Source organism: Myodes glareolus, chromosome 20 (genome assembly GCF_982192425.1).
Source record: "Myodes glareolus chromosome 20, mMyoGla1.1, whole genome shotgun sequence".
Taxonomy (NCBI): domain Eukaryota; kingdom Metazoa; phylum Chordata; class Mammalia; order Rodentia; family Cricetidae; genus Myodes; species Myodes glareolus.
The window spans coordinates 13966740-13980813 of record NC_142045.1 but is presented as its reverse complement, the minus strand read 5'-3'; the positions used below and the strand labels follow the sequence as shown (position 1 = coordinate 13980813).

Genomic DNA, 14074 nt, shown 5'->3' with positions numbered 1-14074 from the left:
TATGCATCTCTTGAAATGCATTTTTCACAATGCATAACTATTTACCAGCTATTTAGTCCTATTTTAAAATAATAAACATGTTTAAGATACTGAAGAATGAAAAGAACCTTTGAGATACAACTCAAAACCCTTTTTTACAAGAAGAATTACGTAGCTCAAAAATTAAGGTGTGTAATAATTACCTAAAGGAATTCTTATATTCTCATATATATAAGAAATTTTAATGACACTCTTGTCTAAGACAAGATATAAGAATATTTCAAAAAACATTCCCTATGTGAGATAAATACAAAGATATTTTTGTTAACTCTGAGTTAACCATAAAAGTAAACTATTAGGAGCACACGGTTTCTGAGTGTCTCAAATACTCAGGATTTTAAAACAACTTTCTCTGCAATGCTGAACTGCAGATTCATATGCATAACTACTGGATTTCATATCAATAAAAATTATTAATGACCAGGATTGGAGATGTATTTCTTTGAAAAGGTGCTTGCCTGTCATGCACAAAGCTCTGGATTTGAGCCCAAACAGGACAGTTAACAGATGTGTCTGTGCACACACTCAGAAAGCAGAAGCATGAAAGTCAGCAGTTCAAAGTCATCAACAACTATACAGTTGTTTAGAGTTTAAAGATGGGCTGTGTTATAAAACCCTATTTCAAAAAAAAATCTCAAAAGCTCTTGTAAAAATATTGAAGCGGCCATATCCTGACTGTCCAAACTATTTAATGCTATGTGTCCAGGACCTCAGTAAATATATACTAAGACTCTGATATATTCATGGCACTGTACTGGGAGGTAAGAAGAGTCAAGGCCTAAGAAAATTTGTTTCTGAGCTCAAATGGCTTAAAGTCAAAGAGAGCATATAAACTTGCATATAAAAGCCATATAACAAAGGAGAAATAATAAGGGACATAAAACTTACAGACGTGAAAGGAAAGAATACAGGCTGACTAGCATTGAAATAAAGTTTTGAAACAAAGGGCTTGTAGATCAGAACATCAGTTGGATAATGATTCCATACTATAGGGAGAGAAAAGTAGTTCAGAACAGGAGTAATGACAGATTCAGTTTGGATGATGAGCAGAGCATGTCTAGAGAATAGTATCCTGGGAACAGAGAGAGGATGAAGCAGATGAGGGACTGGTTTGTGTTTTTTCAGTGTCAGAAACCAAAAGCAAGGTCTTGGGAGTGTGAGACAACCAGGCTTAACACTGAACCTGAGCCTCAGCCCAGTCAGTACTATACAATGCACAGTTCAAGCATGGAAAATTTAATCCTCAGCAAGGGAGAATTGATGAAATTTTTTTAGAAAAACACAGAAGACATGGAAATCCACATAATCAAATCAGGTTCTTCCTCTACAGAATTGCCATGGGATCTCAATAATATGAGCATTCTTCACAATGATTTGGGAATGCCTCTCTTAAAACTGTCTACCGAGCCAGTCACATACACAACAAGTTCATAGGTCTAATTGATTCTATCTCTTAAAAATAAAATATGTTCCTGAGTCAGTGAACTCCTACCAGCCCATGTTAATGGTTTCTGTGGCTTCCCTGGTGATGACCATGACCACCACCATCACCCCAGGCTTAGACCATCCTTCCTACCTCTCTTCAACGTTATTCTCTGAGCTCAGCCCAGGGTTTGGCTGTGGATCTCTGCATCTATTTCCATCAGTCGTTGGATGAAGGCTCCCTGAAGACAGGTGGAGTAGTTACCAATCTGATTGTAAGAGATGGTCAGTTCAGGCTACCTATCTACTATTGCTAGGAGTCTTAATACAAAGGGAAAAGCTTAGTCCTACCTCACTGTGATAGGCCATGCTTTGTTGACACCCACAAGAAACAAACCACATTCTGAACAAAAAAGAGGAGAAGTGGATTAGGAGGAACAAGAGGGAGGTAGGGAAAGGGAAGGGGAGAAGAGGAGGGAGGTAAAACTGTGGTAAGGGTGTAAAATGAATGAATAAATTTAATTAATAAAAATAATGGAAGAGAGCATTTGTAAACTATCTGATTAAGAATCAATGTTCAAGAAACACAAGGAAATCCAACCACACAAAAGCTAATATTTATATCCAGTTTAAAAATGAAAAAAAAGTCTGAATAGACATTCTGAAAATAAGACATACAAATAACCAACAATAATATAAGAAAAAGTCACTAAATGCGACAAAGGAAATAATTTGAATGCTTCAGTACAAAAGCAAAATCATAGAATTGCTGCATGTCATGCAATATACTGGTTGTGCCATGAAATATATTTATAATTTCAATGCACAAAAATAATTCTAGCTGTTTTTCAAGGTCCCATCACATGAAATTTTGCTATTCTGAATGTCCCTTATACTGGACAAAACAACAACAACAAAAAAAGTATTTTGTCTACCCCCTAGAGACTCTGTCCAGGGAAAGTCCACAGAATAGTTACAATGTTGTGGGAGGGACTGATGCATGTTCTGATCTAAGAAAACTTCTAGGAAGGGCATCTGACTCCCTATTCAGGCACCAAGTCTTGTCTCTCAAGGCTAAAGCAACTGTCATGATATCTAAAGGCATCTAGGGAATAAAAAACAAATACCTGGTTTGCTTTTTTTGGGGGTGGGGGGAATGCAATATTTGCAAAAGGAATGCTCATCTACTCTCCCACCTTTAAGAATTATCCCTGTAGGAAGTAGCTTTGTGTATTTATATCAAGCAGGGGCTACAAAAAGTATCTTTTAAACATCTACAGGAGTACTGGGGAGATGACTCCATCCATAATGTATTCTCTGAGTAAGTATGAGAATCTTCTTTCATCTCTCAAGTACTTACATAAAAGACAGGAACAGGTGTGTGTCTGAAATGCCAATGCTGGGGCTCAGGGTGGAGCTGAGGCAGGAGAATGCTGGAGTATGCCTGGCCAGCTGGCTAAGCTACAAGTTCACTGAGAGATGTTTCTTCAGAATAGGATGGGGAGTGATGGAGGAAGATACACAACATGAATGAGTGTACATACACATTCATATCACACACACACACACACAGACACATATACACACACACACGAGAGAAAGAGAGAGAGAGAGGGGGGGGGGGGAGGGAGGGAGGGAGGGAGGGAGGGAGGGAGAGAGAGAGAGAGAGAGAGAGAGAGAGAGAGAGAGAGAGAGAGAGGAATAAAACAAGCAGTTCTTTCAGAAATACTACCAGACAGTAAGATAGCGTCCACCCAGTCCATCTCACCTCCTGATATTAATCAGGAAATCAAACTGCTAGCCTTCTTTCCTAACTGGATGACTTCATAAAAGCCTAAACTTACGTAAGTACCATCCAAAGGAGAACAGGAGAAGATGCCTGGAGTTAATGCTTCTGATTCATCAAAATAATCTGTTGTCCTAATTTCCTTTGCACATTAGGACCTTTGTGCGATGTGGCTCTCTAGGCATGTGCATATGCAGGAAGTTTAACTTCTACACAAGCATCGATTCTAGCCATACAAAGGATGAAAGAAAGGCCTGTAAATCTCATTAGAATGAGATGATTCAGATTTACAGCTCTGATGATAATGTGATTTAACTAATAAACAGTCTTATTCAGAGGGCACTTCACTTCACTGAATGCAGTTAGTGAGGCTTCTTTTCAATTAAATGTTTATCAAGTCGTGCACAGAAGCCAATTTATGGCATGCATAAAAATGAAAGATTATTATGGTGAGTCATGCTATTCCCTCTGTTTCTTTGGGTAAAGTCAACAAATGATTAGTCATCTTCCTCAAGATGGCAAAGCTATAACAATGTCTGAATCATAAATAGCAAAACATAAAGCTGGAGGCACAACATAAAATTACAGAATGCAAATTACTTTTTTCTCTAAAAATTTGTTTATTTATGTATTTATTTTACACGTGTATGTCTGAGTGTATGTATGTATGGTATGTGCACAGCATGTGTGAAGTACTCACAAAAGTCAGAAGAGGTCATCAGATATCCCAGAACTGAAGTTACAGGTGACAGGAAGTCACCTCACATGTATTTCCTTTACCTGGTTAGATTGCCTGCATAATTTATTGTCATCTAGATTAATGTTCACTAACATATATACATCTAACTGGATACCAGATTTACTATTACAGTTTGATAATGTTTCTACACATGTTCTCATTTTAGGAAAGAAATCCATTCTCTATATTGCTTCAGAATGGAATGATATGGGATACCGATCTGTATGCTGTGAGTATGTTTTATTACCATTGGTTAATAAAGAAGCTGCTTTGGCCTATGGCAGGGCAGAATATAGCTAAGAGAAAAATTAAACTGAATTCAGGGAGACAAGAGGCAGAGTCAGGCAGATGCCATGTAACCACCCAAAAAGCAAGAGGTAACAAACCACGAGCCTCGTGGTAAAATATAAAATAATAGAAATGTGTTCATTTAAGATGTAAGAGTTAGTTAAAAAGAAGCTTGAGGTAATAGGCCAAAGAGTATATAATTAATATTAAGTCTTAAAGTGTTTATTTCTTAAGTGGCCTACAGGACTTAGAGAGTAGAGAGAAACCAGTCCAGGGGACCAGCAGAATGGAGAGTATTTGTAACTACAATGGAAGAAAAGAATGTACAATGACCTATGAAACAGGAAAAAACGATGCTAAGATGTGCCCCAAGTTTCTAAAGAACTTAGCCCTCTTCCACTGGCAGAATGAAAACTTTGAGGAACATTATCTCTGCAGAATTGTGCAGGCTTTTGAACTTGAGAAATGATAATATAATCCACAAGGTTAACACTCTAGAATTGTGTTGTTAAGCTACATCAGAAATTCAAAACCTCATGATGGTGTAAGTGACCTTACGACTCGGGATTGAGCTCCTAGTCATCCTTGGCTGTATATGGTAAGTAGATCGTGAATGAACGTACCCTGCCAGAATCGAGACTCCTTTGTGGGTTACTTGAATCTTCTAGTGCCTCCAATTACCTTATATACTAAAATTTAAGAGCTTACCACTAAAATGTTTATTTTTCTTTTACTGTAAAACATATTTTTAAACATTCTAATGATTAGATTCTTTGAGGGGAGAGTTAAACGCTTTTACCTCATTGGGAATATAGTTCAAGGAAATCTGAGATTTATGAAAGAAATGTTAAATAAAAATTAAGCTTATTAGAAAACACATGCTTCAAAGTACTAAAGTAATGTTAACTCTAAATTTCAATATATCTGATATTAACACTTACTTAATATCTGTGTGTCAAATCTTTAAAAAGTGTAAGGGATGAAGAAATCATACATGATCTTCAGCCTAAGATGCTGGGTGTGAGCGGCACATGTCGTGTTTGCCCGTGACAGGCCCTGACATCAGTCAGGCAGTCTGATTTCAAGCCTTTTTTATCCACTCAGGATCTCCGGAGGGCACAGCCTAGTGGTACTGAACGGTACACACACAGCCCAATATTTTATGCTCTACACCAATCAATGCTTTCCTAAACAACTGGGAAGGTTTGTATTTAGAGATCAAAGTAAGATAGTCTTTTAGGACACTTTCAAATGCTAAATATTATGAGACAGAATACTGAATTTAAGACACTTACATCTTATGTTAGACCTGATTCAAGTCAAAAGACCCCTTTACGTAATGAGGACTCTGTAGACACAACACTTCTCTAGCTGCCTTTAAAATCTATGGAAAACACAATGGGAAAGAAGCAATTATTAATTTAAGATCAATTAAAAAGTTAGATGATTTCAAACCACAATGAAATTATTACATTTTTGCAGATGTAATATAAGATGAAAATTATTACAATTTTTGGAAACCAGACTTTTTAATATTTTATCAGCAACATCTGTTCTCATATGACCTGCAGTTACTCTGTTTTCCCATGGATGTTTTAGGTATTCAACCATCAAGTCTGTGAAGATAGTAAAAGAATGAGAACTACTCTCCATTACTTGTTCTGGTCCTGGCAGCTGCTCTTAAGACTTTCAACCTAGTTACAGTTCGATACTCTCAACATCATTAAGTCAAATTCATAACAATCTAAACATCTAAACGCACTCAAGGATTTATTGGTAAATATTAATTCCTCTTTCCCATCACCTTTTATACGTTAGAAGATTATGTACTTTAAAATTTTAAAGTGACATATTTAATACCTTTCTGGTGTCCAATTGCTTCTCTAGTTTTCTAGGACCAGCAAGATGACTCGCCAGTTAGAAGCTCTTGACAATTGGACTAAAAGGCTGAATCCAAGCCAAGGAATCCACATGGTGGAATGAGGAAACCTTCCTCCTAGTCTCTTGTTCTATTTTTCCTTTATTCTATTCATTAAGTTGTTGGAAGATTGGCTTTCTTACTGTTTCCTCTATCAAAAGAAAAGGGGAAATCTTCCCTTAGAAACTGTGTATGTGTTCATTTACTATATTTGACTCTATTTTTGCGTAATTGCTTGAATAGATGCTGTTTTCTAGGTAGACCCGGTATTTGTGATGCAGCTTTTCATTGATCTTCGAATCTCCATGAGCTGTCACACTTTCTGCATGTCTGACAGTGTGGAAAATCACATACTAAGTTGTAAAAAGTTTATTTCTCCACTACTTCTAACTTATTGCACAATCATATCTAGGAAAAAATATTAACTCTTTTGCCCACACCAAATGTTTGTGTTTTTACATATCTGCTACAAGATATGAATTAGCAATCAACAAATGTATATCAAATATCTCTAGATGTAGTATGAAGTACAAAAGAACAAGGTGAGTGTTACACCAATCGTCTCTGAATGTTTGTTCTGATGAAGGAAATAAAAACACGAAAACAGCAAACAAAATAACTGCAGGAAATGTTAAGCATCCTGGAAGAAGGAAAGCGGGAACTAATTTTAGGAAATTCCTTTATAAGACACCTGGCATTGTTATGGAAATCAGGGCCAGCTTCTGTGCAGCCTGCCAGGTTAAACAACTGGATCAGGGGAAGAGGTGAGATTACCAAGGGCAAACAATTCCCAGTTTAATCCAGATTTACTTCCACAAAGTATTTTTTTGACACGGCTTGCCAAAGTCTCTGTTCATGTCCATTTTGGTTTCAAAACAAAACAATCAAAAAGGAATGAAAAAGATAAAGAGACTTAAACATCCACTGCCTCGGGTATTTCTGGAACCAGGCACTCCTGCCCTACCAGCCTTTACTTGAGAGAAGTGAACTTCAAGAGAGGAGTGGCTACATGAGAACAGACAGGCAGAAAGAAAGATGCAAAGGGATTCTGTGAGGTGGTTTCCGCAGTAGCTACCTGTTTCACGGGGCACCAATGGCTTCAAAGGACGAAAGAGACTAACATTTGAAAAGAACGGATTTGGGGATGCTGTAACTGAGGGAGGCTGGGTTTTCTCTGAGCGCCATGCTTAGTTCTTGTATGTAATGACATCGTTGATCAAAGACTTTTATTTAGAAACGTTTAACTCCTGAGCCAGAGCTATGTATGTCTGGACGCCCAGGAGTCTGCTACGGCAAGGGTCCAGCAAAGACTTCCTAGACTGACTGATGCCCTTCTCCCACCCCCGTTTTGCTGCACGGTCTGTCCCACCCAGATGCAGCTTCTCGCCCAGCTCTCAACGCCAAAATCCTTCACTGGCTGTGTACCTCCTGAATCCTTTACTCACCTGCGACCCTTGTTGCAGTAGCTGCTGCCACCGCCGCCTGAAGCTTCCGCCTTCGTCCCCTTGGTTACCGCGTTACATCGGTACCCATAGCAACCAGAATGCTGGGCTCAGTAGTGCGGTTGTCCGCCTCCAGAGGGAGGAAGAGAGTCTGATCCTGGGAAGGAAACTGCAATGAAATTCAACAGGTTGATGTGTTGGGGAGATCATTTGGTTGGCCTGGATTGATCTACATTTACTGATCCGCTACAGCATTGCAAGTACGGATCAAAGATTCCTACATGTACCGCTCAGTTCACCCTCCTAACAACCCAATTTATGTGCGAAAATTAAGGCGCAGAGAATCCAAATAATTTACACCAAATTACAAAGCTAGCACATGACAAGCCCACAAATTAACTCTAGCTGTTTAACTTCAGTAAGCCCTTCACTCATCTATAATGTTGTACTGCTTTCCAAAGACTGCCAAGAAATTAGGACAAGAATCTAGTTCTAATGTCAAGTTTAGAACTCACCTGATAACAGATAATTTATCCAGAAGGATGTGTATTTTAGACATATCTATAAAGATAACACATGCATACACATAAAATACAGATAAATCATGCATTTAAATGTTCTTACATGAAGTTGTTCTTTGACAATTTCATATATTATGTATAACACATTCTAATTTTCTCCCTTTTTCCCAAAACCAATACCCCCTACAAAACCCCTTTTAACCCACATTCAGGTCTTTTTGGTTTTTGACTAAATGAGTTTAACAGGAGTATCTGTGTATCTGTGGGGTTGATATACCGCCCCCCGGTGGTTGGTGGGGTCATCAGTGAGCACAAAAACTAAAGACAAGGACTGCCCTTTTTGCAGTCTCCGTAGACTATAAATGAGACAGGAGAGGTAAGACCCTTGAACTCTTCTCTTGCCATGACTGACTGTTGACAGGGCCAGTTTTGTACAACCCTGTAGTCAGATAATGACAGTTGTTGTACATACATGATTACAGGGGAGGGCTGCGTTAGGCCCAGAAGGTGGTCTTCCACCCTTCTAGTCCTTTCTTCCTCCACATTATCTGAGCCTTATAGGAGGCCATACAAATTTCTTGTTTAGATCTGAGCACTCATTCGTCACTTACTGTAGCATGCTGAGAAGCTGTGAGTCTTGGAATCCACTGTTGTTCAATGGAAAGAGATTAAGGCTGAGAGTAGCATTTATCTGTGGGTATAAACAGGTATTTTTCTGGTAGCTTGGCACTACATCAATTTAACTAAACATCATTAAGTTCTCCCTAATGCCTGTGAGGTAGAGGTACCAAGTCATGTGTTTTATTGGGGTTACAGTACCAGGCAGGGTTTGTCTCCTTTTACACTGGCCTCAAATTTAATCTGAGGTTGTTGGTTATCCCTGTAACAGGCACACCACTGTCACACAGCTGGGTGTACCTTGATGAGCAGGATGGTAATGTCGATTGCAGAGCTGAGTATGATGGGCCTTGCTTTTTCTTCCCACAAAACGTCATTGTACTTTACAGGACTCTGGAATCTAGTCAACAGGTAGGAAGTTTTCGACTTAGTTTCACTTCCCTATATATCTATATGATGCAACCAAAATGTGTCATGTCTGTAGCCATGAGATTGTGTTGAACTGAATGAAAATATTTCCCATAGGCTTCTAGGGAGGGGCACTGTTAAGAGATATGAGCTTGGTGGAGTGCATATGGCCTTACGAAAGAAGTGTGGTACTAGGGGTGGACTTTGAGGTTTCAGATGCTCAGACATGATCCAGTGTCTCTCCCCTCTCCCTGATGCCTGCCGATCCAGATGCAGAGCTCTCAGCTCCTTCTCCAGCACCATGTCTGCCTGCATGCCACCATGCTTCCCCCAATGAGGATACTGCATTAAACCTCTGAACTGTAAGACAGCCCCAATTAAATGTTATCCTTTATAAGGGTTTCTGGGGTCACGGTGTCTTTTCACAATAGAAACCCAAATGAATACAAGGATCTTATCATCCAAGAAGAAAAACAAAAGAGTATGTGGATGTGAGGGCAACTGGGGCTTCCCTGATTGTCAATACTCCTAAGAACAGAGCCTGCACCTGGCACTAGGGTTTATGTTTAGTAACTCATGGATTGAAGCAGTATTATCCAGACAAGCATGGTCTTTTATAATCACTTAAACTGTATTTTTCAGATTATAAGGTAATAGGTTTCCATATTGATTTTCATATATCTTTTATTTTTGATTAACCCTTTCCCAAGTTTTCTTGTCTCCATCAGCCTGTCTCTACCCTCTTCCTACTTAAACTTTTCAATTTCCATTTTTCCTGGCTCCCAGAGGCACTCCAAGTTAAAAACTTGAAACTAAAGATTGAAGCTAGCAGTCAGATATGAGAGAGAATATGGCCTTTGTCTGTCTGGACCTGGGTTAACTAACGGAGTATAATGTTTCTCAAGTCCCATCCATCATATTTTTATAATTGAGTAAAATCCTGCTATGAGAATGGGCTACAATTTGATTCTCCATCCATTAGCTGAGTTAAATCTAGGCTGCTTCTCTTGTCCAACTATTGTGACTGGAGCAGCAGTAAACACAAATGTACAAGCATCTCTGCAGTAGGACTTCAGGGACTTTGGGAATTCCCCTGGAGTGATGGACTCAGTCATATGATGATTCTATTTCTGGTTTTGTTTGTTTTAGAGAAATTCTGGGCTACTTTCCAAAGTCTCCATACTACTCAAACATTTTTGTTCTCAGCAGAGAGGTTGCTGTAGTGATTTCATTCTATTTTTGGCTTCTAAATAGTGGTTTTTTATCATTAAATTTCTGCATTTATAGACTACAGGTAGAAAATGTGATTGATTCTGTAGTTGGTTCCCCTATAACCTTGAACGCTTAGTCACAATGCATCCATCATAGTACTCAATAGGTATTCTTACCCATTAAAGTTACTATGGTAACCTCTGCACCGTTGGTCTCTTGTGCCCACCAACCTCCACTTGAGAAAGAGGTCACTGTTTTCCCTTTGCAAATTGGGTAAAAGTACAATTATTCTGACTAAGAGAAGGTGTTAGTCTGGGTTTTGGAGTCAGACATACTTCAAATTGTGGTATAATACTATAAAATTTGTTATGTCACCATAATATAAAGTAAAGGCTAACTGATGTGACTGGTCAGATAATATACCAGTACACCTATGCCATACATCCTGTAGTGTATTAAATAATACAAGCAGCACAAAACCTATTAAGTCTCTAACCCTTAATAGACCCATAGAAAATACTTGTAAATGGCAAAAATGGTGGTATGGCATTGGTAGCTGCCATTGCAGATTCAATGATATTTTCGTAGTGCCCTCCATCCCTTCTTGAATTTATACTCTTACTACATCTTCTTTCCTGGTTTTCCTAGCCCTAAAGGGATGGATTTAATGGAGACATACCACTTAGGGCTTGGAGTTCTGTCTTTTTCCTAAGAAGATGAGGAACAGAAGAATGGAAGAAAGAAAGAAAGAAAGAAAGAAAGAAAGAAAGAAAGAAAGAAAGAAAGAAAAGAAAGAAGGGAAGAAAGGAAAGGAGGAAAGATAAAGAAAAGAAAGGAAGAGAGGATATAGATTTAGAGATCACCTAGAAGAAGTTTGGGCATGGGAAACTACAATTATAATATATTTTATTTTAATAAATCTATCTTTGATAAAAGGAAAGAAAACAAAATCTTGAAGGAGAGCAAGGAATGGTATATGAAAGGGTTTGGAGGGAAGAAAGGGAAGGGAGAATTTATTTAATTACATTACAATTTCAAAATAGATAAAAACATAAAAAGAAAATTTATGATTGATTTTAGTTAAAAATTGTTCTCAAAATTATAAATTTTAACTGTCACCCATGGCATAGAATTCTTCATCAAATAAATTTTTGTAATACAAAGAAATTATTACTGATGTTCTACAAGTGGAGGAGGAACATTAGACCATATGTTCATATTCTGAAGTGCACACAAATTGAATAATAAATACAGGATCTTTTGAACATTACTGCTTTTTAAATCAGTAATAGTCAATACTTGTTCTATTCCACGTATTTGATAAGATGGATGAAAAGAGAGAAAAGGGATCAGAGAAGTGAGTTTGCTCCTGACTCGTGGCAGAAGCCCAGCAAGGAGGAGCTCAAACATTCCCCGACCCCCTTGATTCCCTGGTCACTCTGCAGGGGCTAAGCCCTCTCACCTCCTATCCCATCCCAGCTTTCACCCAGGAACCCCTTCCTTTATTCCTCCCTTCCTCCTCGGGGCCCAGCTTGCACACTGGGACTGGGCTGTAAGGGCAACCCTGCAGGAGGGAGTTCCTGTGTTTCAATAGCCTGCCTGTAGAAAGGTATGCCCTGTGTCAGCTCAGCGAGATTCCTGGCCAGCAAGGGGTACTGATCCTCTAGCAGAAGATTCATGGGGTGAGGGAGGGGGGAACCTGACCTGGTACCAGAAGATCCATTAGAAAACATTTGAAGGAAAAGATGGGCAGACGCCAAGGCAGGAATTCCTCCAACAATCTGAAAAACAACATGAAAACACCAGATACCAGTTACCCTACAACAGAAGGACTTGAACACCCTAATCCAGAAGAAGTGGGAAAAAGTGCCATTACGAAAGCAATAGAGTCCCTTAAACAGGATATGAATAACTCCCTTAAAGAAACGGATGAGAAGTATAACAAAAAGTTTGAAAAAAATGAGTAAAGAAATGGAAGAGAAGTATGAACAAACAAAAAGTTTGAAGAAATGAGAAAAATCTGTAAATGACACCCTGGGAAACCAAGAAAAAACAATCAAACAGGTAATGGAAACAGTTCAAGAATTGAAAACTGAAATGAAGAAAACACAAACCGAGGGCCAGCTGGATATGGAAAATCTAGGTAAACGAACAGAGACAATACAAAAGATAGAAGAACGAATCCCAGATTCTGAAGACGCCATAGACAAAATAATGCTCTGATCCAAGAAAACAGCAAATCCAACAAATTCTCATCACAAAACATTCAAGAAATCTGGGATATAATAAAAAAGACCAAACCTAAGAATAATAGGAGTAGAAGAAGGAGAAGAATTGTGGATGAAAGGCCCAGAAAATATATTCAACAAAATCATAGAAGAAAACTTTCCCAACCTAAAGAACGATATTCCTATGAAGGTTCAAGAAGCATACAGAACACCGAATAGACTGGATCAAAAAGAAAATCCCCTCACCATATAATAATCAAATACAAAATGTACATAATAAAGAAAGAATATTAAGAGCTGCAAAGGAAAAAGGTCAAGTAACTTATAAAGGTAAACTTATCAGACATACACCAGACTTCTCTATGAAAACCATGAAAGCCAGAAGGTCCTGGATAGAGGTACTGCAGAAACTAAGAGACCATGGATGCAAGCCCAGACAACTATACGCAGTCAAGCTATTGTTCACTATCAATGGAGAAAACAAAATATTCCAGGATAAAAACAAATTTAAACAATACGTAGCCACAAATCCAGGCTTACAGAAAGTAATAGAAGGAAAATCGCAACCCAAGGAATCTAACATTGCCAACACTGCCTACAATAACTCAAACATCTAGCGACCCTTCACAAGCACAACTCAAAGAAGGAAAACACACAAACTCTACTACACACAAAAAAATAAAAAAAATAACCGGAGTCAACAACCACTGGTCATTAATATCACTTAATATCAATGGACTCAACTCACCTATAAAGAGGCACAGACTTAGAGATTGGATATGAAAACAGGATCCAACATTCTACTGTTTACAAGAAACACATCTCAACCACAAAGACAGACATCTACTCAGAGTAAAGGACTGGGAAAAGGTTTTTCAAGCAAATGGACCTAAGAAACAAGCGGGTGTGGCCATTCTAATTTCCAACAAAATTGACTTCAAACTAAAATCAATCAGACAATATGAAGAAGGACATTTTATACACATAACAGGAACAATTCATCAGGAGAAAGTCTCAATCCTGAATATCTATGCCCCTAATATAAAAACACCCACTTATGTAAAAGAAACACGTCTAGAACTCAAGGCAGTCATCAAACCACACATACTAATAGTAGGAGACTTCAACACACCTCTCTCACCAATGGACAGGTCAATCAGACAGAAACCTAACAGAGAAATAAGAGAATTAATTAATCAAATGGACTTAACAGATATCTATAGAACATTCCACCCAAATAGGAAAGAATATACCTTCTTCTCTGCAGCTCATGGAATCTTCTCAAAAATTGACCACATACTTGGTAACAAAGCAAACTTCCACAGATACAAAAAAATATTAGTAACCACCTCAGGACCCAGCAATACCACTCTTGGGAATATACCCAAGAGATGCCCAATCATACTACAAAAGCATTTGGTCAACTATGTTCATAGCAGCACTATTTGTAATA

The 14074-nt window shown here is 38.3% G+C and overlaps 1 protein-coding gene across 5 annotated transcripts in view; it reads right to left on the bottom strand.

Annotated features, from left to right (window-relative positions):
* Zbbx (zinc finger B-box domain containing) overlaps positions 1 to 7736 on the bottom strand; it is an 89918-nt gene extending 82182 nt beyond the window's left edge. For 3 of the 5 annotated variants that reach the window (XM_048424751.3, XM_048424753.3, XM_048424754.3), the window contains exons 1-2: positions 7638 to 7736; positions 5570 to 5658 (exon numbers count right to left, since the gene is read on the bottom strand). The gene's annotated coding sequence lies outside the window, so the exon portion shown is untranslated. Of the gene's footprint in view, positions 1 to 5569; positions 5659 to 6134; positions 6280 to 7637 lie in introns of those variants that run through there. The other 2 variants (XM_048424752.3, XM_085682496.2) reach the window with 2 other exon arrangements.
* Between the last annotated feature and the right edge of the window lie 6338 nt (positions 7737 to 14074).